Source organism: Emys orbicularis, chromosome 4 (genome assembly GCF_028017835.1).
Source record: "Emys orbicularis isolate rEmyOrb1 chromosome 4, rEmyOrb1.hap1, whole genome shotgun sequence".
NCBI lineage: Eukaryota > Metazoa > Chordata > Testudines > Emydidae > Emys > Emys orbicularis.
The window spans coordinates 61,478,116-61,503,163 of record NC_088686.1 but is presented as its reverse complement, the minus strand read 5'-3'; positions in this window follow the sequence as shown (position 1 = coordinate 61,503,163).

Below are 25,048 nucleotides of genomic sequence, written 5' to 3'. Positions count from 1 at the left end.
TCTGATAAGTAAGCTGGAGAAATGTGGGCTTGGCGGAACTACCATTAAGTGGATACATAATTGGTTAAACAACCAACAACAAAGAATAACTTTTAATGGAATGATGTCAGATTGGAGAGAAGTCTCAAGTGGGGTTCCACGGGGCCTGTTCTGGGTCTGGTGTTGTTTAACATCATTATTAATGACCCGGATGTAGGAATAGAGAGCACACTGATCAAATTTGCAGATGACACAAAGCAAGGGAGGGTTGCCAACACTTTGGAGGATAGAGCTAAAATTCAGAGGGATCTTGATAAATTGGAAAACTGGGCTATTAGCAACAAAATGAAATTCAACAAAGACAAATGTAAGATGCTACACTTAAAGAAGAAAAATCAAATGCATAACTACAAAATAAGGGATAACTGGCTTGGTAGCAGCACTGCAGAGAAGGATCTGGGAGTTGTGGTGGATCACAACGTCAACATGAGTCAGTAATGCAATGCTGTTGCAAAAAAGGCAACTACAATTTTAGGTTCCATTAACAGTAGAGTGACCAGACAGCAAGTGTGAAAAATCGGGACGGGAGTGGGGGGGTAATAGGAGCCTATATAAGAAAAAGACCCCAAAACCGGGACTGTCCCTATAAAATCGGGACATCTGGTCACCCTAATTAACAGAGGCATAGCATGCAAGTCATGGGAGGTGATAGTACCTCTCTACTCGGCGCTGGTAAGGCCTGAGCTGGAGTACTATGTCCAATTTTGATCACCAATGTATAGAAAGGATGTAGAGAAACTGGAAAGGATCCAGAGGTGAGTGACAAAGATGATCAAAGGGATGGAATGCAAGCCATGTGACCAAAGGCTGAAGGAACTGGGTATGTTTAGTTTGGAAAAGAGGAGATTAAGGGGGGACATGATAGCAATCTTCAAATACTTGAAAGGCTGCCATAAAAATGTTTTCTCTTGCCACTGAGGGCAGGACAAGAGGCAATGGGTTCAAACTACAGCATAGTGGATTTAAATTAAATCTCAGGAAAAACTTCCTAACTATAAGAACAGTAGGACAATGGAACAGACTGCCTAGGGAGGTTGTGGAAGCTCCTTCACTGGAGGTTTTCAAAAGGAGGCTGGATAGTCATCTGTCTTGTATGTTTTAGACACAACACAACAAATCTGCATCTTGGCCGGGGGTTAGACTAGATGACCCTTGTGGTCCCTTCTAACCCTATGGTTCTATGATTCTACAATTTCTAAGTACAATTTGCCCTGTGTACACTAGAGTTTAAAATGGGTTAGTTGAAATGTTAACTAATACACTTAAAAAACAAACATCCAAAACAACACCTTTATATCCTAGTCTAGAAAAGGCCTAAGGAAACTTATTCTTTTGAGGCATCAATAGCTATCTGATGGTAAATTCAATCGAATGTTCACTAAGCTCAATGGATAGGAAATGTGAAGCTAAATGTTTAGTTCACTCACACACACACACACACGATCTGTATAGAAAGCCACATACAAATGTCTAACTAAACTAAAACTAACTAACTAAATTATATATATATGTGTGTGTGTGAGTGAGGAGGCACTGTCTAATTGTACATTATTACAATAAATTCTATTGTAACTGAGCATGAGACTATAAATCACAAGATAAAGCTCAAAGTGGAGTCTGACCTGCCAGCCATCTTTACTCACACATGTAATTGTAACTCATGTATGTAGTCCTATTGATTTCAGTGGAGCTGCTCACCTGAAGTAAGCAAATGTTGCAGGATTTGACTGGTCATTTCTATGTCACCAGATTCCCAAGATTTAAAACAAAAAATTGTTGTGAAATGGTTATAGAAAGGGTTTATTTTTAGAATAGTACATGAGTATTTTATTAACCAAAACACACAGACTTCTTGCCTGAGATTTTCAAACCTATCTAAGGAGATTTGACTGCCCACTTTCCTTGGGCAGGTTGGACTAATCTCAGCACTAATGTAAAGTTTATTATTTGTATTAGGCAAAAGTGAAACTCGTTGCCTTTATGAATATATTTAGTTTAGTCTGATCTTCTATGCTCTGATCAACTAGAAAATCTAGGTAATTTGGAAGTCCTATGCCTCCTGAATAACAAATGAAAATCTGTTTAAATATTTAGGGCTGCCTTTGCCCTATAATAAAATGACTATTGGGCTTCTTAGGAAAATTACTGTAATGGTGCATATATGCATAGTAACTGATTTTGTAAGCTATGCATTGGGACATATAGCATAAAGGACATGACCAAGGCTGCAGAGTTTTGTTTAGACAGTGATTAAAGTCTTTGGGGGCAAGGAATGTGCCCTCTTTTGTGTTTGTACAGCACCTAGCACATTATGGATGCTAAGAGAACACATAATAAATACTAAGAATAACTTTAACAATATATCATATTTTGTTACAGAACTTATAATTCATAAGGCTAAATCACATGCCCAGACAAATGCAGATCATAATGATATATGGGACTCACAGTTTTGCAAGCAAAATCATTTGGAAACAGAGCAATCCGAATGTATGTATGCAAATAGCATTTGACAGCTAACGATCTGATTAGCTCTCTGTCACTCTAGTATAGATTTCTCTCCATATCTACCCCCACAGAGGTTTGTAGTGTGTGTATGTCTCCTTATTTAAAGGCAGAAGCAGTCTAATAAAAAAAATAGGTATTCCCAATGCTTTCAGGTCTTACATCCTAATGCCACATCACTGTCTTCCCATCCCTATCTTTCAGCCTCCTTACTTTGATAATATCTGGTTAGAATTTTATTCGGTTGTGCCCTGCAGGAAAAAATACCATTCACGGATCTGTAGCTGTTATTAATGGCTTCTCTCTTGCTTGTTATAAATGTGGCGGTTACCGAGGATAGGTCATCCCCAGAATCATACGGAGTGCGGCTGCCCTTCTGTAGGACACCATCCACAGCCGACTTTAATAGCCCTGCTCATTGTTACATTGGAAGTGGAAATAGGTGCAAAATCTGCATATATTTCCCTTGTTTGTGCAATCATGAGGCCGGTAAATTAGATATTCTACCCTGTTTGAGAAAATCCTGGCTGACGCGACAGGCAGTTCTCTTCGGGGATCTAGGGCAGTGTGTGTCGTTTTAATTCGAGGATAAACGCCAATCCAATCTGGAGACAGATGTGCAGAGAGGCTTGTCTGATATCACCAGTGAAACCTGCTTAGGCGTTAGTCCCATCCCCACTGAACTGGAAAGCCCTGTGTTTAGTCGCGAGTCTCTTCTTCAGGTCATATTGGATGATCAAAGCCAATCGCAGCTGGAGTCTGGCGGGTACTCTCGCCACCAGCTGCTGCTGCGACTCGCACCGTGCTGCACCTTAGGGAGGGGACAGGAGGAGGCGAGTTGGGGACGTGAAGGCTGGCAGACCCTGTGGGGAGCTCACTCACTCACCCACCCCCGATTGCCTGGGCTCAGAGGGGCAGACACCAGTCCCTGCACCCGGCCCCGCGCTGGGGGGATGGCAGGGGGAGCACAGCCGCGGGGGGCCAGGCGGGGCCGGCCTCAAGGGAAGCGGCGCAGCTGGCGGGAGGCAGCGGGTCCCCAGGCGCCCCTGGGAAAGGAGCCTCTGGAGGCAGCGGCGCGGGGCTGGGGGCTGGCGCCGGGGCAGAGGGGAGGGGACCCGCGGGCGGTGGGGAGGCCCAGGCGAGGCGAGCGAGGCCAGGTGGCTTTGCAGGGACGCGCTGCGGGTCATACCTGGGCGAGCAGGTCCCCTGCTCCCGGCGCCCCCCCTCCGCCTGCTCCTCGGCGGCCGCCGGCTGCTCCTGCGGGGCCGGCGCTCCCTCCATGGCCTTGCGGCGGCTCGCCCGGGCTCGCTGCAGGCTCCGGCCGCGGGGGGAAGGAGCTGTCCGCCGCTCGCCGGTGCTGAACGCCTGGGCGCCCGGCCCCCCCGCGGGCACAGCGCCTGCGCAAGCGCAGAGGGAGCGGGGCGGGGAATGGGAGGGGGGTCGAGCCGGGCGCGTAGCCCAATAGCGGCGCCGGGCTGAGAACGGGGCGGGGCTACGACCAGTCTCCGGGCTGAGCGCGGGGGCGGGCTGGGAGCCTGCAGCAGCTGCTGACGCTGGCCCAAGAGGAGGGGGCACGGGCACTGGCAAGCCACCAGCGGCTGGTACCAGGTGTCCTGGCAGCACAGGGGCGGGGGAGCGAGCCCCAGCATGGAGACCGTCCCTTTCCCCAGCTGGTAAGCGGGCCTGCTCCAGGGACAGACAACACCCCCCGCCCCCAGGAGAGCTTGGCCTTCCCCAGAGCAGTGCTCCCCCCCACCCCGCCCACACTTTAGCACAAGTGGAGCAACTCTACTTCTTCCCGTCTGAGTGCAGCTGGGATCCCGGCTCCCCTGCCCTCAGACACGGCCTGCTGCCAGGCTGTTATAAACCGTTCCTAAAGACAGCGGGCCTGTGTTTTACGGGGATTTTAGCAAGGGAATGTACATAACTTCCCAGCTCTGGGGAGATAAGGTGTTTGGGACGTAAATGGCCAGGGCACTTGAGGGAGAGGTCACCTGGGAGCAGTGTGTCCCTGGGAGCAGTAGCTCAGGGGTCGGCAACCTTTCAGAAGTGGTGTGCCGAGTCTTAATTTATTCACTCTAATTTAAGGTTTCTCGTGCCACTAATACATTTTAACGTTTTTAGAAGGTCTCTTTCTATAAGTCTATAATATATAACTAAACTATTGTTGTATGTAAAGTAAATAAGTTTTTTTTAATGTTTAAGAAGCTTCATTTAAAATTAAACTAAAATGCAGAGTTCCCCAGACCCGTGGCCAGGACCCGGGCAGTGAGAGTGCCACTGAAAATCAGCTTGTGTGCCGTGCCATAGGTTGCCTACCCCTGCTATAGCTCGTTCTGCATTATGGGAGTGTGCTCCTGGTTTTGAGAGCAGGGTAGGGGTGCTGGGAATCAAGTCAGTGAAATTAGCCCTCCCTAACCTTTTAAGTTTGAAGGGTCCCCATTAACCTGCACAATTTTAGTAAGTGAGTTTGCTGAAAATAGATGCAACTTTTTAAACAATTACTGAACGGGATTCACAAGAATAACGTGTATTACAAAGCAACAAAGAGTCCTGTGGCACCTTATAGACTAACAGATGTATTGGAGCATAAGCTTTCGTGGGTGAATACCCACTTCGTCAGATGCATGTAGTGGAAGTTTCCAGAGGCAGGTATAAATATGCAGGTAAGAATCAGTCTAGAGATAACAAGGTTAGTTTAATCAGGGAGGATGAGGCCCTCTTCTAGCAGTTGAGCAGTTTCTCTTCCCTTGGAGAAGAGGGCCTCATCCTCCCTGACTGAATTAACCTCGTTATCTCTAGACTGATTCTTACCTGCATATTTATACCTGCCTCTGGAAACTTCCACTACATGCATCTGACAAAGTGGGTATTCACCCACGAAAGCTTATGCTCCAATACGTCTGTTAGTCTATAAGGTGCCACAGGACTCTGTCGCTTTTTACAGATCCAGACTGACACAGCTACCCCTCTGATACTTGTATTACAAAGAATATGAACGACCGGACTGTTTTCCTTTCCCAAAAGTGTATCACTAAGTACAGGGCCGGCTTTAGGCCGATTCCCCCGAATCGGGCCCCGCGCCCTCAAGAAGAGCACCTAACTTAGGCGCCTTTTTAATTTTTTTACTCACCCGGCGGCAGTCCGGGTCTTCGGCAGCACTTCGGCGGCAGGTCCTTCACTCGCTCCGGGTCTTCGGCGGCGGGTCCTTCAGTGCCGCGGAAGACCCGGAGCGAGTGAAGGACCTGCCGCCGAAGTGCTGCCGAAGACCCGGACCGCCGCCAGGTAGTCAAATCGGTCCCCGCACTTCCTAAAACCAGCCCTGACTAAGTATGTTTATTTATGGGTAGAAAAGACTTAATTACATTTGTATTGCATGATGTCAGACTGGTGCCACTGACCACAGTTTGGGCTGAGAACAGGAAAACTTCACTGGATAACTAGAAGATTAATTTGCAGCAGCTCACTCCAGAACTTTTTTCTTGATAATGGCCATGACCCTGTTTGTGATTTTCACCATGGCAGTGACCTTGACCTTTTTCGTGACAGTGAACACAGTCATGACTACGGCATCCTCATGGCTTTATTTGCTGTGAAAAAGCCAAAGCAAAAAGGATGAGTATTACTGTGCTGAGTATCCTGGCAACTCTCACTAATTCACTAGCTGCTTAGAGTAAGCCCTTCCTACTTTATTGCTCTAGATTTTTTAGAAGGTGTAAAAAGCATACATCTTTCCTTGATGGGAGATGAAGTGCTTTTATAATCCAGTGGAAGAGGAATCCCAAGGATAGGGTATGGAGACTACCAATGTCTCTAATAAAATATTCCCTGACCAGGTCGAGATGTACTGGCTGCACAGTGGGGAAGGAGTCCCCTTTACTGAGTATCAGCTATGAATCCAATGAAGTGGGTTTTAGCCCACAAAAGTTTATGCTTAAATAAATTTGTTAGTCTCTAAGGTGCCACAAGTACTCCTGTTCTTTTTGCTGATACAGACTAATACGGCTACCACTGTGAACGCTATGAAAATGTTTCTCTGCTACAATTAAGCAAGGGGCTTGCTCATTAGAATCGAATAAATTGCAATTATTAGATCTAGAATAGCTTATGTGGCCTGCCTAGAAAAAAATAAAACTTCATGTCTACTGAATAGATTGGACAGGATTTATTTGATGGTAAAGTCTCCGCTTACCATTTTCTTTCCTTTTTCCTGCCTCCTGGTACTATAAAATAAAACAAGCAATAGAATATTAAAGAAAGATTGAGAGATGGACTCTTCAGACCCTATTATAAATAAGCTGCTACTTTTATAGCTAGCCATTTCATGAAGGCTATAATCTATTACTGTGGCTTTATTTTTATGAGTTGGGTTAGTGCTACTGTAACTAGAAAAGCTTAATCTACTCCTTGTTCTGTGCTCTTGATTTCTGCAATGTAGCTTGGGCAACACAGTCTCATATGTAGTACCTGTTTGAGAAGAAGTAAGGTCTTGTGGTTAAGGCAGTGGATTGGGCTTCAGAAGATCTGGGCTCAATTCTCAGCTATGCCACAAGCCATCTGTCACTTAGGGTATGCCTACACTGCAAAGTTGTCGACAAAACTTTTGTCTTTGTAGATAAATCTCTGCATTAAGCATCTTCACATAACTGTGTATCATTTTCATATGACTTTGTATTATGCCTCTTCATATAACCTAGCTGCTGTAAATGTGAGGTGTCTTGCAGAAGATCCCGGGTCTTGTCTTGTCAACATTGGAGCATCGATCCGGATCGACAGAAGCCCGGCTCCACCCCTCCCCCATCTAACTCATCTCGCCAGTGAAGTTAAGGGGAGCAACTAGTTGGTAACAACAACAAGACGGAGTGTGCTTGTGTGTGTATGTGAGTGCATGAGTGTAATATATATCATATGCATATGATACAGTGTTGATTGATACATGTACAGTATTACCAATAAATGTGGCGCTTTGCCTTATCCCCCCTGAAAAGATCCTGTGCAGTACTTTAAGTACATCTTTCACGGGTACTTAAACCCGCCTCACCCCCCGGGAAAGACAAAAGTTTTGCTGATGCAAGTGGCAGTGTGAACGCGGCTTTGTTGGCAGGAGCACTCTCCTGCCGACAAATGCTGCTCGCGGGGCTGGAAGTATTTTGTTGGCAAAAGTGCCAACAAAGAGCGTTTACACACGCTGACTTTTAGCGTTAACACAGCCTTGTCGCTAAAAGCTGCGTGGTGTAGACAAGCCCATAGTCTGTCTGTGCCTCTGTTCCCCATCTGTATTAGGTGACAAATTGGAGGGACACAAAGGGGGGCACCAGCTAAAGGTGTTTAAAAGCTAAAAAGTAACACCCCCACACGTGACCTGCACATTAAGGACAGCTACATTATTTAGTTGCATCTGTCCCATTGATGACTGGAGATAATTTTTAAGTCTTCTGAAGCTGGAGAATGAGTTCAGGATGGTACAGGCACAGTGAGAAGGATTCATAGGGTATGTCTACACTGGAAACTTCAAAGTGCTGCTGCGGGAACGCTCCTGTGGCAGCGCTTTGAAGTGCGGGTGTGGTCTCGCGCGAGCGCTGGGAGAGAGCTCTCTCAGCACTCCTGGTAATCCACCTCCACAAGGGGATTAGCTCCGAGCTCTGGGAGTGCGGCTCCCACTGCTCGGAGCCTGTCTACACTAGCGCTTTAAAGCGCTCAGATTTTTCACCCCCCTGAGACAGCAAGTTAGAGCGCTATAAAATGTAAGTGTAGACAACCCCTTTTACATTTACAGTACTGTGGAAACAGTGCTTCCAGAGTACTGCAAATATCTCCAAGATCTCTTTCTTGATGGGTAACAGCTAATTTAGGCACCATCATTTTGTATGTATTGTTGGGATTATATTTTGCAGTCTGTTTTGGATTTAACTATTTTGAATAATTTTGTGTCATCTGCAAACTTTGCCACCTCACTGCTTACCCCTTTTTGCAGATCATTTATGAATATGTTGAACAGCACTGATCCCAGACCAGTACAGACCCCTGGGGACATCTCTATTTACTTCTCTCCATTCTGAAAATGGACCATTTATTCCTACCCTTTGTTTCCTGTCCTTTAACTGGAGTGCCTGGGAATGCTTTCAGGATCATCTAACGGTCCTTAATTTAATGACAAGCCTTTTGTTATCTTAATCACCCTGCCTCTGTTTATAAACAAACTCCCTGCCCCAAGGGCGGAAGTTCTTAGCAGCAGCTGGGCCCTTGCCCCGACCCAGGTGATTGGGGAGGGGCATGTGACCCTTCCCCCCCCCACTAGTCTCCCCCTTTCTCCCACCCTTTGACAGTCTTGTCTATTTAGACTGTAAGCTCTTTGACCAGGGGTGTTCTCCTATTATGTGTTTGTACACGGCCTAGCACAATGGGGCCCTGATCTCAGTTGAGGCATATAGGCATTACCATATACATCAAAGTCCCTTTTACAGCAGTTATAACACACCCAATGCTGGAACAGTTGTGTGTGAAGTCACACCTCCTTCCTTTGCTCTTTGCCATTGAGGTAGTTGGCTGTGCGCCATGGGATCACAGCCAAACCACACATCCAAGGTTTGTCACTAAATTAGATAGGTCCAGCTCTTCTCTATTATCCTTCTGACCTGAACGAAGGTATTAAGCACTGGGGGTGGAAAGAAAGAGGAAGAAAAAGAATAAAAATGAAGGGAAAGATAGCTAAAATAGAGATATGAGGTGAGGCAAGGAAAGAGGTGAGAGACAAATGGAGAAGTGAAAAGGGCAAGAGAGAGAGAGTAAGGAATAGACAATAAGGGAAAAATACAGATGAGAAAGGAGAGAAGAGAAATAAAAGGGGTGTATGGGATGAAGAGGGGATAAGGGAGATGAAAGAGGCTGAGAGGTAAGGGTGGGATTTAAATATACTCATGGGTGGCGGGTGGAGCCCCCCTCTGGGGAGACTAGCCCCCAGCTCCGCCTCTTCCGCCCACGCTCTCCCCATGGCTGGATCCCCGAGACCCCTTGTGCCCCCTCCCTCCGTGGCCAGAGCCACAAGTCTCCCCTGTCCAGAAGAGCCCCGGGCTGGCTGAAGCCCTGAGCCCCTCACCACCAGCTGCCCGGAGGAGCAGCTGCAGCCCAGAGCGTCCCCTCACACCTGGAGGAGCCCCAGCTGGGCTTGCCAAAGCCCCGAGGCTCCCCCCCCCCCGCCCGGAGGAGCCCCGGCTGGGTAGGCTGAAGCCCCGAGCCAAGCCAAGCTTCCCCACACCTGGAGGAGCCCCAAAGCCGCGCCATGCCTCCTCTCCCCGGATCCAACCTGCCCATCGCCCAGGGGAAAAGTGTCTGTAGAAGACGTTTTTGATATGCCCCATGCAGGTTTTGTGTCGGCTGAGGAGGCAATATGTGCCTCCTGGGGCATAATAAAAGCAAAAACTTTGCCACCAAACCCCACAACCAAGGGTCTGGCGGCAACGCCAGGGGAGGCAGCACCTCCCCTGGCTACCTGTCGCTCATGAATATACTGTAACTTGAAAAAAGTCTTTTTATCCTCCAAGAGGAGTCAGATTGCGCAATATTTCCCCCTTCTCCTTTGGATCCACATGGCCTAGCTGGCAGGGGCAGGACATTGTAATGCAATTCACCCAACATTCCCTAAGCTCAGTGATTAGGAATGTGTTTATTACTGCCAAATAATGAGTTCTCTTACTTGTGGCACTTTGGCTGTGAAAAAGAAAAGAAAAAGAACCTTGCATTTGAGCTTTGAAACAGTATTTGATGTGGACATATAATGTTCTTTCCAAACAACTCTCCTCTTGCCTCCACTACCACTATCACCACATGCAGGTGCCTTCATGAAAAAAAAAATCTATAAGATTCCCTGGTTAGAAAGTTCTGAAGCATCAAGGGCTCCATTCTGCTCCTACTGAAGTGAGTTTCAAAGTTCCCATTGTCCTCAATGGTACAGGATCACCCTTCAAATGTTTGCTGATCCCTAGGATCTATAGTTAGGAGATTCTTTAGGGAGGTACAAGGAAAACTGTTTTCCTTTTTTGTTTGCAGTATGGTAGCCGTGCTGGTCCCAGGATATTAGTGAGACAAGGTAGATGAGATAATATCTTTTATTGGACCAACTTCTGTTGGTGGCCTGAAGAAGAGCTCTATGTAGCTCGAAAGCTTGTCTCTTTCACCAACAGAAGTTGGTCCAATAAAAGATATTATCTCATCCACCTTGCCTCTCTAGTTTCAGAGTAGCAGCCGTGTTAGTCTGTATCCGCAAAAAGAACAGGAGTACTTGTGGCACCTTAGAGACTAACAAATTTATTAGAGCATAAGCTTTCGTGGGCTACAACCCACTTCTTCGGATGCTCTGTCAATCTGTTTTTTCACTTCAGCAGGTGGGTATTGTAGTTTTAAGAATGCTTGATAGAGATCTTGTAGGTGCTTGTCTCTATCTGAGGGATTGGAGCAAATGCGGTTATATCTTAGAGCTTGGCTGTAGACAATGGATCGTGTGGTGTGTCCTGGATGGAAGCTAGAGGCATGTAGGTAAGTGTAGCGGTCAGTAGGGTATAGGGTGGTATTTATGTGACCATAAATACCAAAAATACCAATCTGAAAAAACAGATTGACAGAGCCAGACGAGTACCCAGAAGTCACCTCCTACAAGACAGAGCCAACAAAGAAAATAACAGAACACCACTAGCTGTCACCTTCAGCCCCCAACTAAAACCTCTCCAGCGCATCATCAGAGATCTACAACCTATCCTGAAAGATGATCCTTTACTCTCACAGATCTTGGGAGACAGACCTGTCCTCGCTTACAGACAACCCCCCAACCTAAAGCAAATACTCACCAGCAACCACACATCACTGAACAAAAACACTGACCCAGAAACCTATCCTTGTAACAAAGCCCGATGCCAACTCTGTCCACATATCTATTCAAGTGACATCATCATAGGGCCTAATCACATCAGCCATACCATCAGGGGCTTGTTCACCTGCACATCTACCAATGTGATATATGCCATCATGTGCCAGCAATGCCCCTCTGCCATGTACATTGGCCAAACCGGACAGTCTCTACGCAAAAGAATTAATGGACACAAATCTGACATCAGGAATCATAATACTCAAAAACCAGTGGGAGAACACTTTAACCTGTCTGGCCATTCTATGACAGACCTGCGGGTGGCTATCTTAAAACAGAAAAACTTCAAAAACAGACTCCAACGAGAGACTGCTGAGCTGGAATTGATATGCAAACTAGACACAATCAACACAGGATTAAATAAAGACTGGGAATGGCTGAGCCATTACAAACATTGAATCTATCTCCCCTTGTAAGTATTTTCACACTTGCTTCTTATCAAACTGTCTGTACTGAGCCATCTTGATTATCACTTCAAAAGTTTTTTTTCTCTTACTTGATTGGCCTCTCAGAGTTGGTAAGACAACTCCCACCTGTTCATGCTCTCTGTATGGGTGTGTATATATATCTCCTCAATATATGTTTCACTCTATATGCATCCGAAGAAGTGGGTTGTAGCCCACGAAAGCTTATGCTCTAATAAATTTGTTAGTCTCTAAGGTGCCACAAGTACTCCTGTTCTTCTTGCCTCTCTAGTGTTTTCCTTGGCATCTGTATGGTGGATCAGGTCGAGTGAAGGAAAGCTCTTCTCATGTTTTCTTAATTTATCTAGTTCATGTCAATGCAGCTCTGCGCTTTTCAGTATGAGTCACCTTAGAACATCCCATCTTAGTTTGGCTACATTCAGCACAGTTTATTTTAGTTCACTTCAAATCCACTAATCCCAATCCAGGATAGATCAATTCATAATGTCCTGGCTCAGATTAGCACAACTCAGCAAAGTATATTCCAGTTAAAATTGGCTCAGCAAAACACATCCAACATCAGAGCAGGATACATACTCCAGCCTGGCTCATCAGAGCTCAGACTGCTTCAGTTTAGCACTTTCCTAATTCATCTCTGTAGCTCTGCACATACCATTTTGGATCATATATTTTCAGTTCTTCTATCTCTATATTTAATCTGGCTCATGATTTCTCAGCTTAATTCTCCTTTGCCTGGTTTTGGAGTAAGAAAAGATAGACACATTTTCTGCTTGGTGTATGGGGATTTGGCTGGGTGACTCCTGGGAGTTACCTAATTAAATTGCTGCACTTTGCACTGAAAACTTATCCTTAAGTGTTGGGCACTGAAAAGAAAATCTAAACAGAGCCAGAAAAGAAATCCAGGCCTTGGACAAAACCTAGCAACATTAGAAAACAAAAACAACCCCCCATCCCCCCCACACAGTGCAAATACCAAATGATATATGGCCAGACAGGCACATACACACAGAGACACACCAATTTGGATAAATACCCACTAAGCTATATATGAGTATAGATTCACATATTTTAAAGCCAGAAGGAACCATTATGATAATCTCATGTGACCCCCTGCATAACACTGACCATTGTATTTCACCAGTAATTTCATCAGGTCCAATAACTGGCACTGATAGACAAATGTACACAGAGAAGTGCCTATCCTAATAGAGGCAGACTGGAGTACAAATCCCCAAGCACAGGCATGCATGACATGCAAAGACAGACAAAGCCATGCTGACACACAAAATCAAACAGCACTGTCTATGCAGACACAAAAAGCTCAGTGCCAGCTGCCAGGATGGAGCCAGGGACTAGAGGTGGGCAAAAATCTTTAGCACCAAACTTTTTTTTGGCATCACTGAAATGTTTCAGGTTTCAGAGGGGTAGCAGTGTTAGTCTGTATCAGCAAAAACAACAAGGAGTCCTTGTAGCACCTTAGAGACTAACAAATTTATTTGGGCATAAGCTTTCAAATTCATGTCAGTTTTGTCAAATTGTTTCAGACAAAAAGATTCTGAAAAAGAGTCAGTGTTTCATTTTGACATTTTCAAAATGAAATGTTTAAATTTTTTGGTTCCAAACAACTTTTTTGAAAGATTTCCTTTAATAAAAAGCAATCAAAATATTTAAAAAATGCTTGAAATCAAAAATATTTTGCTTCAGGTTGAACAAATCATTTTGGTTTTAACTTTTCGATTTGCCAACGACTTTGTAAAAATTGTTGAGGGGTTGATCCAAAATGAATTTAATTTTGGATTTTTCAGAATTGCCAGACAACCAAAAAAATCCATTATTTGCCAAGCTTTACCAGTGGCACAATCATGTATCCATTGCCTTAATAAACTCTTTATTGCTCCAGCCCACTCAGACCAGGTCTGTACTAGAAATATTGCTGATACAGTAATGTTGGTTAGGGGTGTGATTTTTTTAAATGACATATTTATACCAACAAAAGCCCTAGTGTAGTTGCAGTTATACTGGCATACAAGTGCCTTTGCTGGTATAGCTTATTTTTGCTTAAGGGACTGGTATAAGCTACACTCATAAAAGCAGTTCTTTGCTGGTATAAGCTACATCTACACTTGGAGGGTTTGATGGTATAGCTCTACCAGCATAACTAAACTGGCAACCTTTCCTAATGTAGATCTGAATTGACACTATTCCTATCTGGCTACCTGACCCTGAGAAACAGTCCCTGCATGGCTGCTGATGTGCGAGCTCATTACATAAACTACGCTTCACCTCCTCTGCGCCAGGCTCATTTTACAGCAGCAACACAGTCAGTACCATTCACCCTTTGCAACTTCAGAGGTGTTGAATATACACATGGCAATGCCTTACAGTCACAGTTTGAATGCCAGGAGCTGAATCAGACTCATTCACGCTAAGAGCCACCTTCATAAAGGTGGACGCATGCCAAACATTTCAGAGCTGGGTGTCTGAAGTGCCTACATCTTATTTAATCTCCTAAATAGAAGTGTTCTGTTTTTCAAGGTGCTGAGTATCTTCAGCTCTCATTTATTGGTGCACAGGGTATTCAATTACTTGGGTATGCACAGATGCACATTCTTATCAGAGGCTCACCTTGTCTACTTATAGCATGATTTAGAGCGAAGCAATATTGCTGTTTTTCAGATTTGTTTTTCTGGTTTGTAGGAGCATGTGCTGTATTGATAATTTACACTCAGTAATGTAAACATAGAAAGATTCAGATTTCTTGGTATTTTTTCTTAGATTTCGATGTTATAAATATACACACATGCATACACACACAGTGATTTACACACAGATGATTACTTTGATGATTACTTACATCTTGCCCTCTGCTTGTTCAGGTATTTATGTATTTACATACATTTATATACATGCACAGTTCTGCATAGCCCACCACACCCATTAAAGGTGTGTCTGCAAAAGGTGAGCTTACCAGAGGAAGATATTGATGAAAGGTGGAAAGACACATAGGTGCATTACTATGATTTAGGAGAGAGTAAGCAGATTTCTAGAACCAAAGGGGTGCTGTAGAACAGAAGGAACATACAGTTAGAGCACGCCACCAGGAAAACTGGACAATTCTCCATTACTTTCCAGAAGGTGACTGGCGGAAGCGGCCGGCGAAAGTGGCGAGCAGTCAGCCAGCGGGAGGCGGCGAGCTGGCGGGGCAGTGAGGAACAGTGGCTAGCGGGGTGGCCAGCAAGAGCAAGTGCTCAGATGCTGGAGCAAGCCAGGAGCCTTCTTCCCCGGGTGGGAGGAGAACTCACACAGATGCACCTCTGAACCTGGGTCCTCACTGACCAAGAACAATCATTGTGAGAGGGTTATGGTGAGGGAGCAGAGTGGGGCACAGTAAAGGAATTTCTGGTTGTAGAGCTCAAGATCATGAGTCAGAAGACTCTGCCCCATGCACTCTGGGGTGGGTGTCCTGCTCACAGTTTTATGTTTATTAATCCTGCTTGTGGCATTTTCCCTAATTAATGTCAGCTGACTTTTCTCCTTTCATTAAACGTTTCTTTTCTACACTCAGACTCTGTGCTACACTCTCAGAGGCACCCAGAGGTGGTGTGTAATTTTCCCAGGTTACTGGGTGGGGGTTCAAGCCAGTTCTGTGTTGTATTGTTGAAAAGGAAGCCCTAGATATTGAACCCGGCCCTGGCTGCTGCAGGCTCCACCTGGCAGAAGGGTTACGATTATAGCTATTAAGGTCTCAACAAATAGTACATGGGTCTTTGAAACACTTAACTAACATTTCCAGTTGTAGATTGTCTAGTGTTTTTACATGGGTTGTAAATATTATAGATTCATGGTCAAGGTATTATTATTCTGCAAAGGAATCTCAACAGTTGTACTCAAAATTTAAGTTCTGTACGACTATTTCAATGTAACAAAGACCTTTCTTTATAAATATACAGACACCTCCTCCTCTTATTATGTCTCTGTCACATCTGATTACATCGTATTCTGGAAATAAGTTCTCACTAACCATGTTTCTTATGCACATATCACATCAGGTTTGTTTTCCATTTCAAAAACAGTTTTCTTTAATTCCTGGCCATGTGTTATCAAACTATGTGCATTCCAGCAAAAAATTGTTCGAACCACATTGTTTAAACTACATATTACCTTCATTTAAAATTGCATGAATGTGGTCTATCGAGAGAGTGCCTATATGCAAATACTTTTCTGCCACAATGTAATTTTTATTCTTTCAGCCTTCTTCTATCGTAAATGCTATACATTTCTTTGCCTATAAGCAGTATGTTGTCTTCTATTCCCCTTATATTATCTTTCCTGCCTTGAACTGTGTTTTGTTGTACCAGTAGCTATTTTTCCCTTAGTGGCATTTTCCTCCTTCTCCACTTCCTACTGTGAATGTCTTTTGGTAGCTTCTGCATAAGATATTTTATGGATAGTTTTAATTTTGTGTATCTCTCTAGCTCATTCTACTGCCATGCAGCCTTTGTATGCCACAATGTGCTTTTCCACACAATTGCTGCATTTTAATTCCATTCTTTCCATAGGAGTGTTCTCCTCCATGTTTACCTTACCTCACCTCATTTTCCCCTTACAGACAGCCACCAAATGCCCAAACCTTTGACATTTATAGCATCTCTCATGGGCTGGGATATATGGTTTAACCCAGAAGAGTTGATATCCTTCCCTTCTTCTGAGACAGAAGGCATTTTATATATTGCCCTCCTCCAGAGAGCTTCTCCCAACTGCCTGGAAGAGAGGGGAGCCCTGCCTCACCTTACACTATGGGGCTCCTGATCACAGGTCCTTAAAAGACTAGTGCCCACCCCCCCACCCTCATCCTCAATACAATTCCTAATTCCCCAGGACCGCTTCCTTTCTTCAGTTACCAGGCCATTTTCTGGGACTTTGTTTATTCCAACGCCTGGAATGGGATCTTCTGGCTCTCTTTAATCTTAAAGGGCCAGCACACCCCATTATGGGTGCTATGGAGATAATGCAGTGGTTCTCAAACCTTTGTACTGGTGACCCCTTTCACATAGCAAGCCTCTGAGTGCGACCCGCCTTATAAATTAAAAACATGTTTTTATATATTTAACACCATTATAAATGCTGGAGGCAAAGCAGGGTTTGGGGTGGAGGCTGACAGCTCACGATCCCCCATGTAATAACCTCGCAACCCCCTGAGGGGTCCCGATCTCCAGTTTGAGAACCCCTGGGATAATGCATTCAAAACTGCTTTTTTTGAAAACGGCAGCTAAAGGAACAGTCCATAACCATGTTTTTGTGTGTCTAAAAACAGCTGTCACTTCTGAGGTTATCTGCAGTGTTGTTGTAGTCATGGTGGTCCCAGGATATTAGAGAGGTGGGTGAGGTAACTTTATGGGGCCCATTTCTGTGAAGAAGAGCTCTAGGTAAGCTCGAAAGCTTGTCTCTTTCACCAGTAGAAGTTGGCCCAATAATATATATTACTTCACCCACCTTGTCTGTTCTGCAGTCAGTGTCATGGACAGGGAGTAACCACAGAGGCTGGGGATAGCATGCAACGGCAGGGAGATGTGTGGCTATGTAGTCAGTGGGCAAAACCTAAACCAAACTCAGTCATGATACTCCCACAGAAGGAAACAGGAGATGCCTTTCCATCAACACCCCTGCCTGCCCCTGTTCCTCTTAAATCTGCTCAGAAAACTCACTCCCTAAATCCAAAGCATTTTCTACTGGTACCCATAGGCTAGCAGGATGTCCTGCCTTCTGTAGGAGAGGAGGAACAGCCTGACTGTTCTGCATCTGCCACTGTCAATATGTCTTAACACAGTGGGAACCACAGGCAACTATCCAAAAAACCAGCCACTCCTCCCCACCCCCATGTCCTACTAAACACATGATGATGTCACTCTCTAGTCTGCTAACACTGATTGATGCAAAGGCCCCATAATCTAATAAATGTCACATTGCTCACCTGAGCCCTGGTGTCTGTGTGGCTATTGTCAATTACTCACTTCTCACTCACAACTCACCTCCCAAATGATTGTCTAGCTGCCTGTCTCTGATTGGTTGGAGGTTGGGCACAGTTGGCTGTCCAGTCCTATCCACAACCCCCTCCTCCTCACTCACCTCAGTTATTTGTTGCATGAGCTCTTCTATGTCAGTCTCCTTGGACAAGGATATTCCACCTCCTGTGGTTGTCAACAAAAGTCTCTGCAGCATCCTGAAAGCTGAAAATGGGGAGGAGTAAAATAATGGGAATTTATTATAAAAATAAGTAACACGAGGGATGCTGTACTGATTGGAGTGGAAGCAGTGATGGGGAGAGAGTTTGTAGGACCAATGCTGCATAATTTCAGGGTCAGTGCCACATATTTGTTTTCAATGCAGCACATTAGGACCAATGGCCTTGCCTGCTTTATAAGGTTGTTGAGATTTATTCTTTCATTTTTGTAAAGCATGTTGAAGAGGAAAAGAGCTAAATATTAGTATTATCTAGAACTGGGTAAAAAAAAATTTTTTTCCTGTCGCATGTGAATTTGAGAGAGTTTTTTTTTTATTTTCCCCATCCTGAATCAAGATGAAAAGAAGGATAATCTCAAAAATTTCAGATCATGTCAGCTGAAACATTTTGTTTAGATTCTGGCCTTTTAATGTTTTTCCCCCCATTAATGAACTGAAGTTCTGAAACAAAAAGTGAGTTAGACCTGAAAAAATGGACCTTTTCATTTTGAAATTGTCAAAATGGGACATTGACAATTTCAAAACTTTTTTCAATTTTTTTTTCAGAATGGGACATTTGTTGAAACTGACCTTTTCTTGCAAAGAGTCTTGTATTCAGCAAATCAGCATTTTCTAGTGTAGAAACATTTTACTGAAACAGCTCTAGTATAATCAGATGGAGAGAGATGGCACACTGGATAGCAGCTATCAAAGCTTCCCCTGTGCCCCATCAATAGCCTATCTACACTGAAGAAATTTACTGTGCTAAGAACCATTCTAACTTCCTAGCACCTTTGTAATCCACTTGCACCCTTTGCAAAGTTCTCCAATTAGTTTACAAGCATGTTACCAACCAGGCACCACAGTCTATGATTTTTCTGGGCTAAGTAGTCTGAACCAGTTCAGCCTGAATCATTTTAAAATCAGTGTAGAGGTAGACTAGTGGAAATGGTTCAAGTAGTTCTTCCCACTGCTGTCCCACAGAGCAATGGTGGCCTTGCAAAATCTCCCAGAATTCACTGTTTGGAGTGGAGCCAGGGGTCTGTGGGTTAGGAACCCAGAGAAAGAGTTTAGGGCAATAACAGTGTGGTTGTGGGTCATCAATTCTTAAAGCACTTCAGTATGGCTAGTGTAGATGGATTGAACCATTAGAGCTCAAAATGTTTCAGAACAATTGCATCAGTTACAAATGGCTCAGTGCTGTAGTGTAGAGAACGCCCTATTATCTCTGTCCTGGCCTGGAAGCCTCCTATCTAGAGAGGAAAAGGTAAACTAGTCTCTGGCACCTTTCAGTCACTGAGGCTACCCACAAAGGGAACAAGCAAATGCTTGTTAGGTGGTTTGATCAATTGTCTAGTACAGGGGTCGGCAGCCTTTCAGAAGTGGTGTGCCGAGTCTTCATTTATTCACTCTAATTTAAGGTTTTGCGTGCCAGTTATACATTTTAACGTTTTTAGAAGGTCTCTTTCTATAAGTCTATAATATATAACTAAACTATTGTTGTATGTAAAGTAAGTAAGGGTTTTAAAATGTTTAAGAATCTTCATTTAAAATTAAATTAAAATGCAGAGTCCCCTGGACTCGTGGCCAGGACCTGGGCAGTGAGAGTGCCACTGAAAATCAGCTCATGTGCTGCCTTTGGCACGCGTGCCCTAGGTTGCCTACCCCTGGTCTAGTAGCAGTAGCTGGAGTGTCACAAGGTGTCAGTTTTCTGCTGAAAGGGAAAGGGTGTCATTACTATTTAGCAAACAAAAGTCAGATATGCATCACCAGGGGCCTGTGGGCAGAAACTCTCCTGCCATTTTAAAGTGAATGTAGTGCTGGTGGAAGTTGTAGCTAGACTGACAGCCTAAGAGCCCCTATACACCCCTTAGGGAATGTCCACATTGCAGCCAGGGATGTGAATGGCGGCTCATGTAGAGTACAGTACCCATATTGTACTCTTGCTAGTTAGAAGTGAGACACTGCAGCTTGGGCTGTACAAGCTCAGGTGACCCCTTTGGGCACACATTCACTTGTGCATCCAGCACAGAATCCTGTATTGTGGCGCCCTCGCTTCCATTTTGAGTGAACCTAGTAAGGGTACAACTAGCGTGGGTACTTCTACATAAGCTGCTATTCACGCCCCCAGCTGCAGTGGAGATAGGGTTGCCAGACGTTCAGTTTTTGACCAGAACACCCGGTCAAAAAGGGACCCTGGCAGCTCTGGTCAGCACAGCTGACCGAGCTGCTAAAAATCTGGCTGGCTGCAGTGCTAGCGGGGCGGCAGGCTCCATGCCTGGTTCCGCGTGGCGCCCGGGAAGTGGCTGGCATGTCCCTCTGGCTCCTAAGCGGAAGGGCGGTCAGGGGGGCTCTGCGTGCTGCCTCATCCTGCAAGCACCACCCCAAACCCTGGCTCCACAGCTCCCATTGGCCAGGAACCGTGGCCAATGGGAGCTGCAAGGGCAGTGCCTACGGGCAGGGGCAGCGCACGGAGCCTGCTGGCTGCCCCTCTGCCTAGGAGCTGGAGGGACATGACAGCTGCTTCCTGGGAGCCATGTGGACTTCCTCCGTCCCCGGGAAATGCCGGGGCTGCCTGAGGTCAGCACCACCCAGAGCCAACACCCCGAACTCCTTCCCACACCCAACCCCTGCCCCAGCTCAGAGCCCCCTCCTACATCCCAAACCCTCCTTCCCAGCCCCAGCCCAGAGCCCACATCCCTAGCCAGAGCCCTCACCTCCCTTGCGCCTCAACCCCCTGCTCCAGCCCTGAAACCCCTCCTGCACCCCAAACCCCTTATCTCCAGCCCCACCCCAGAGCCCACACCCCCAGCCAGAGCTTTCACCCCTGCACCCGAACCCCCTGCCCCAGCTTGGAGCCCCCTCCTGAACCCCAAACTCCTCATCCCCAGCCAGAACCCTTACCCCCTCCCCACCCCAGCCCGCTTCCCCAGCCCGGTGAAAATGAGCAAGAGAACAAGGGTGGGGGAGTGAAAGCAACGGAGGGGGGATGGAGTGAAAGGGGCAGGCCTTCGGGGAAGGGGTGGGTCAAGGGTGTTAAGTTTTCTACAATTGGAAAGTTGGCAACCTGTGGCAGGGCGACGACTCATCGGCGCGGCGCCTCCTGCTGGTTGTCTAGTGAATTAGCTCTTTTCCAGCTCCGGAGCGCCCTCTGCCGGCTGATATCTCGCCTGCCGCTGGCCCCGTGTCCCTCCCGGACCCCAGTGCCCTTTGCCCAGGGGTTCTGCCCACTGCAGTACCCCTTCTGTCTGGGTCTCCCCTCCCAGGGGAACCCCCACCCCCTATCCCCACCTTGCCTCAGTGGCTACTGCCAGTCTCCATTTAGCCCCCACTGGGGCAGATGGCAGTCTGTAAACCACTCATCATTGGCACAGGGGGTTGGACCAGCTGCCTCTGCCTATTTGTGGGCTGCCCCTCTGCAGCTCTAGTACCCTTGTGTGGGCCTTTTACTCAGCCTGCAGCCTGGCCCTCAGCCCTCTTATAGGGCCAGCTGTGGCCTGATTGGGGTGTGGCCCCACCTGTGGCTGCTTCCCCCAATCAGCCTAGCATTTCTCCATCACAGCCCTCTCCAGGGCTGCTTTAACCCCCTCAGGGCAGGAGTGGGGTGACCACCCTGCTATACAACCCTAAATGGAGATGTACCTGTAGCCAGCTCCAGCATGGGTACTGCATAGAACAGATATGTACTATCCTATACAGGTTCCCTTGCACACCCCAGCCTTGCCAGTAGGGGGCAGGTGGGAGCTTGCCATAGTGCAGGACATTACAGAAATTCTGGGGCAACTCCAGATTGCAGAGCAACCTAAGGGCAGCCCATGTAGGGTTGCTGTAACTTTAGGGTACATCTACATTGTACACTCCTTATGGTGATGTCCCCCATAGTGCACACGGGTCCCTAGCACAGGTATAAATATCAGTGTAATATCAGTGTAGATGGTGAGGCACAGCTTAGTCGAGTAAGGGCATGCCTGAGCCCTTAGGGTATGTACTCTACACGGCTCTGTACACACCCAAGCAGTGCCTCCCCTGTCCATGCGGTTGTTCTTTGCAGTGTATAGTGTTCCGCTGCCTTACTGCTGCCTCAGTCTTTCCCTGCAGCAGTGCAAGACCACCAGCAGTGAGAGAAGTCTCTGGCTAGGGGAGGCAGTGGGGAAAGGCTCTGTCATCTCCCTGCTGCTGGAACCTTTCCCTGCTGCTTCCCGGCCCTGTCAGAGCCTTTCACTGCCATGTGTAGCTACACACTGCAGTGTGGACACAGCCTGCTTTTCATTACGGTAACTTTGCATACCCTACATGCTGCCACCAGTGGTGTGCAGTGTTGATGTACTTTTAGAGTACGCTGCCTAAATTACGCCTGGGACTGTTAAATCCTGGAGCAGTCCAGAATCCCAAGGGTGCAAAGGTCACTTAATGCCACCTTTGCCCCGCTTCCTTTTGAGCTGCAAGTTCTGTATCATGCCTCCTGCAGAATCCCAGCCTCTAATTTTCTATTTATCCCCCATACAGCAGAGCAAGTTTCCCCACCTTGCCCCACCAGTGTGTCCCTCATTTAATTTGAAGGGACCACATGTAGGGGTGAGAAGGGAATTCACTGACTGTGCCTATTAATTCCTTTGCCTCTCTGCTCAGACTGTCCACCAGGGTGTCAGTCATTAGCCACAAGGACATATATCCACATAGACACCTAGAGTAATGATATGTGTATTAATGGGGCATGTTGCATGGCTGAAAGATGGAAGAGTTACGGTTGCATGGGCAACCTTACCATGGCATTTCCTGGTTTTCAGAAGTTTGAGTTTTGCTAAACTCAGCGTTCCACAAGGGGGGTGACATACCACAAAGCAACCTTAACTCTGCCCTAACATAGTTTTTTGTCATTGACTTTACTATTTTTTTTAATGGGAAAAGAACATTGTTGATAGAAGTTAATAGACATTTAGGCAGTTGTACATATGTCCTAGAATTAGCATACTGAGCCAGATGCTCCTTCCATGCTTGCCTACACCAGCTGTGCCTCCCCAACCCTGCTTCAGCACCTCCCAAGCCATGCTCCTGACCCATTCAAAATGTTCCCCCCTCCAACTTGGTCCCTCCCCACGACTGTACCCAGGCCTCCCCATTGGAAGCAGGGAATGGATCTCCCTGAAGTTCTCACTTCCTAGTATACAAATGTTTCTATTGCTGTAACTTCTCTCCTCCTATAACCCAACTCACATGCAGTGCCTGGAGCAAAGGACAACTATGTTACAGTGGAATAGTGCTGGGGTGCAGGGAGCTTGGGGTGAACTGGCAGAGCTGGGGGGCAAGAAGGTTGGGATGCACTGGCAGAATTGGGGGTGCAGGAAGTTTGGGTTGCAGGGTATTTGGGGTGCACTGGCAGAGCTGGGGGATGCAGGAGGTTTGGGCCACTGGCAGAGCTGTGGAGTGCAGGGGGTTGGGGTGCAAGGGTAGAGCTGTGGGATTAAGGGAGGCTGGGGTGCAAGAGCAGAGCTGGGGCATGCTAAGGAGTTGTGACACTTCCCAGAGGAACTGTTGTGAGGCACCTCACTACCACCTGCCCGAGCGTGAGGAAGACTTGTCTATTCCTGCTGGGCGGCAGCTGTCTGACTCCACGCAACACAAGCACTCTCCTCTTAGCCTACGCAGGTTCCACTATCCCTCTTCAGGTTAGCGATAGACAATCTCCAAGCCCTGAGACCCCCGAGCATCTCCCTGGAGTGTCCAGCCCCTGGTCCACTGGGCACTCAGAATTCACAGATTCGCTGTGCCTAAAGGAACAGTACACCCAGCTTACTGGTTCCACCTCAGATCACCATGATGCTGAACACACAGCACTTAAGATACATTATAGGAAAATCAAGCAAAAGTTGATTGAACAGAAAGAGCTGAGATTCAAAGGAAAGCAAATGGAAATATTGGAAACAAACGGTTACATATAAAATAAAAACATACCACGCATTTTAGAACCTAGACGAACTTAACTAGTTACTGCCAGGTCTTATAGGGTAAAGCTCACTCAAAATCCTTCCAATGTATTACAGCCAGGCTTAGCTGTGACCTTCCGTTCACGAGACAAGCCACGCTGTTAGCTTGCTCCCTCACGGGGTTTCCTTATGCCCCCAGTTATACTCCCCCAAAACCATTCTATTTACTCAGAAACAGGATGCTCCCTGGTTAGTTATTTTTTTCCTGTGTGCCTCTTTCTTGTGGATTTTGCAGTCTGCAGACAGGCCTCTGTTGTGAAGCAGACAATACACATATGACCAGCCAGAGAGAAATAAATGTCTCTTCCCTCCTATCTGACAGGAGCATGTTTATCACCTTCTGGTGACCTACCTTAACTCACATACCTTAAGAACGTAATTTTAAGTACAGAGGCATATTTAAATTCTTAAATATCATCTGTGCATGTGCTTCACAGTGATTATAATAACCAGTAGGCTGTTGGTTCTTGGTAGAGATCTCAAACACCACCCTTCGATAAACGTAGTATGCATACATCTGACCCAAAGGATCCCTGTAGACCCCCATGCACCTCCGGGGCCCTCTGCCAGTTGGCACCAAGAGGTTCCTGTGTCACAGGGGTGCAGAAAGATTAGGGTGCAGGGTGCTTGGGGTGCAGTTGCAGAGCTGGGGGATGCAGGAAGTTTGAGGTACAGGGTGTTTGAGGTGCAGTGGCAGAGCTGGGGGTGCCATGTGTCCTTCACCTGAGCCCCCAACCTCCTCTGCCTCCCCTGCCATCCATCCCCAATTATCTCCCTCACTGTAGCCCCCCCCACTCCATCCCCTAACACCCCTCCCCTCCCAGGAAGCTTTCAGATCTCTATTTTTTCCCAAAAATACTTTGATTACATTCCCCCCCCCCGAATGAAACTGCCACCCATGATTCACAAATTGCAGCAACCTCCAGCTGCTCAGTCCTAAACTCCTTTTGTCTTAGGTG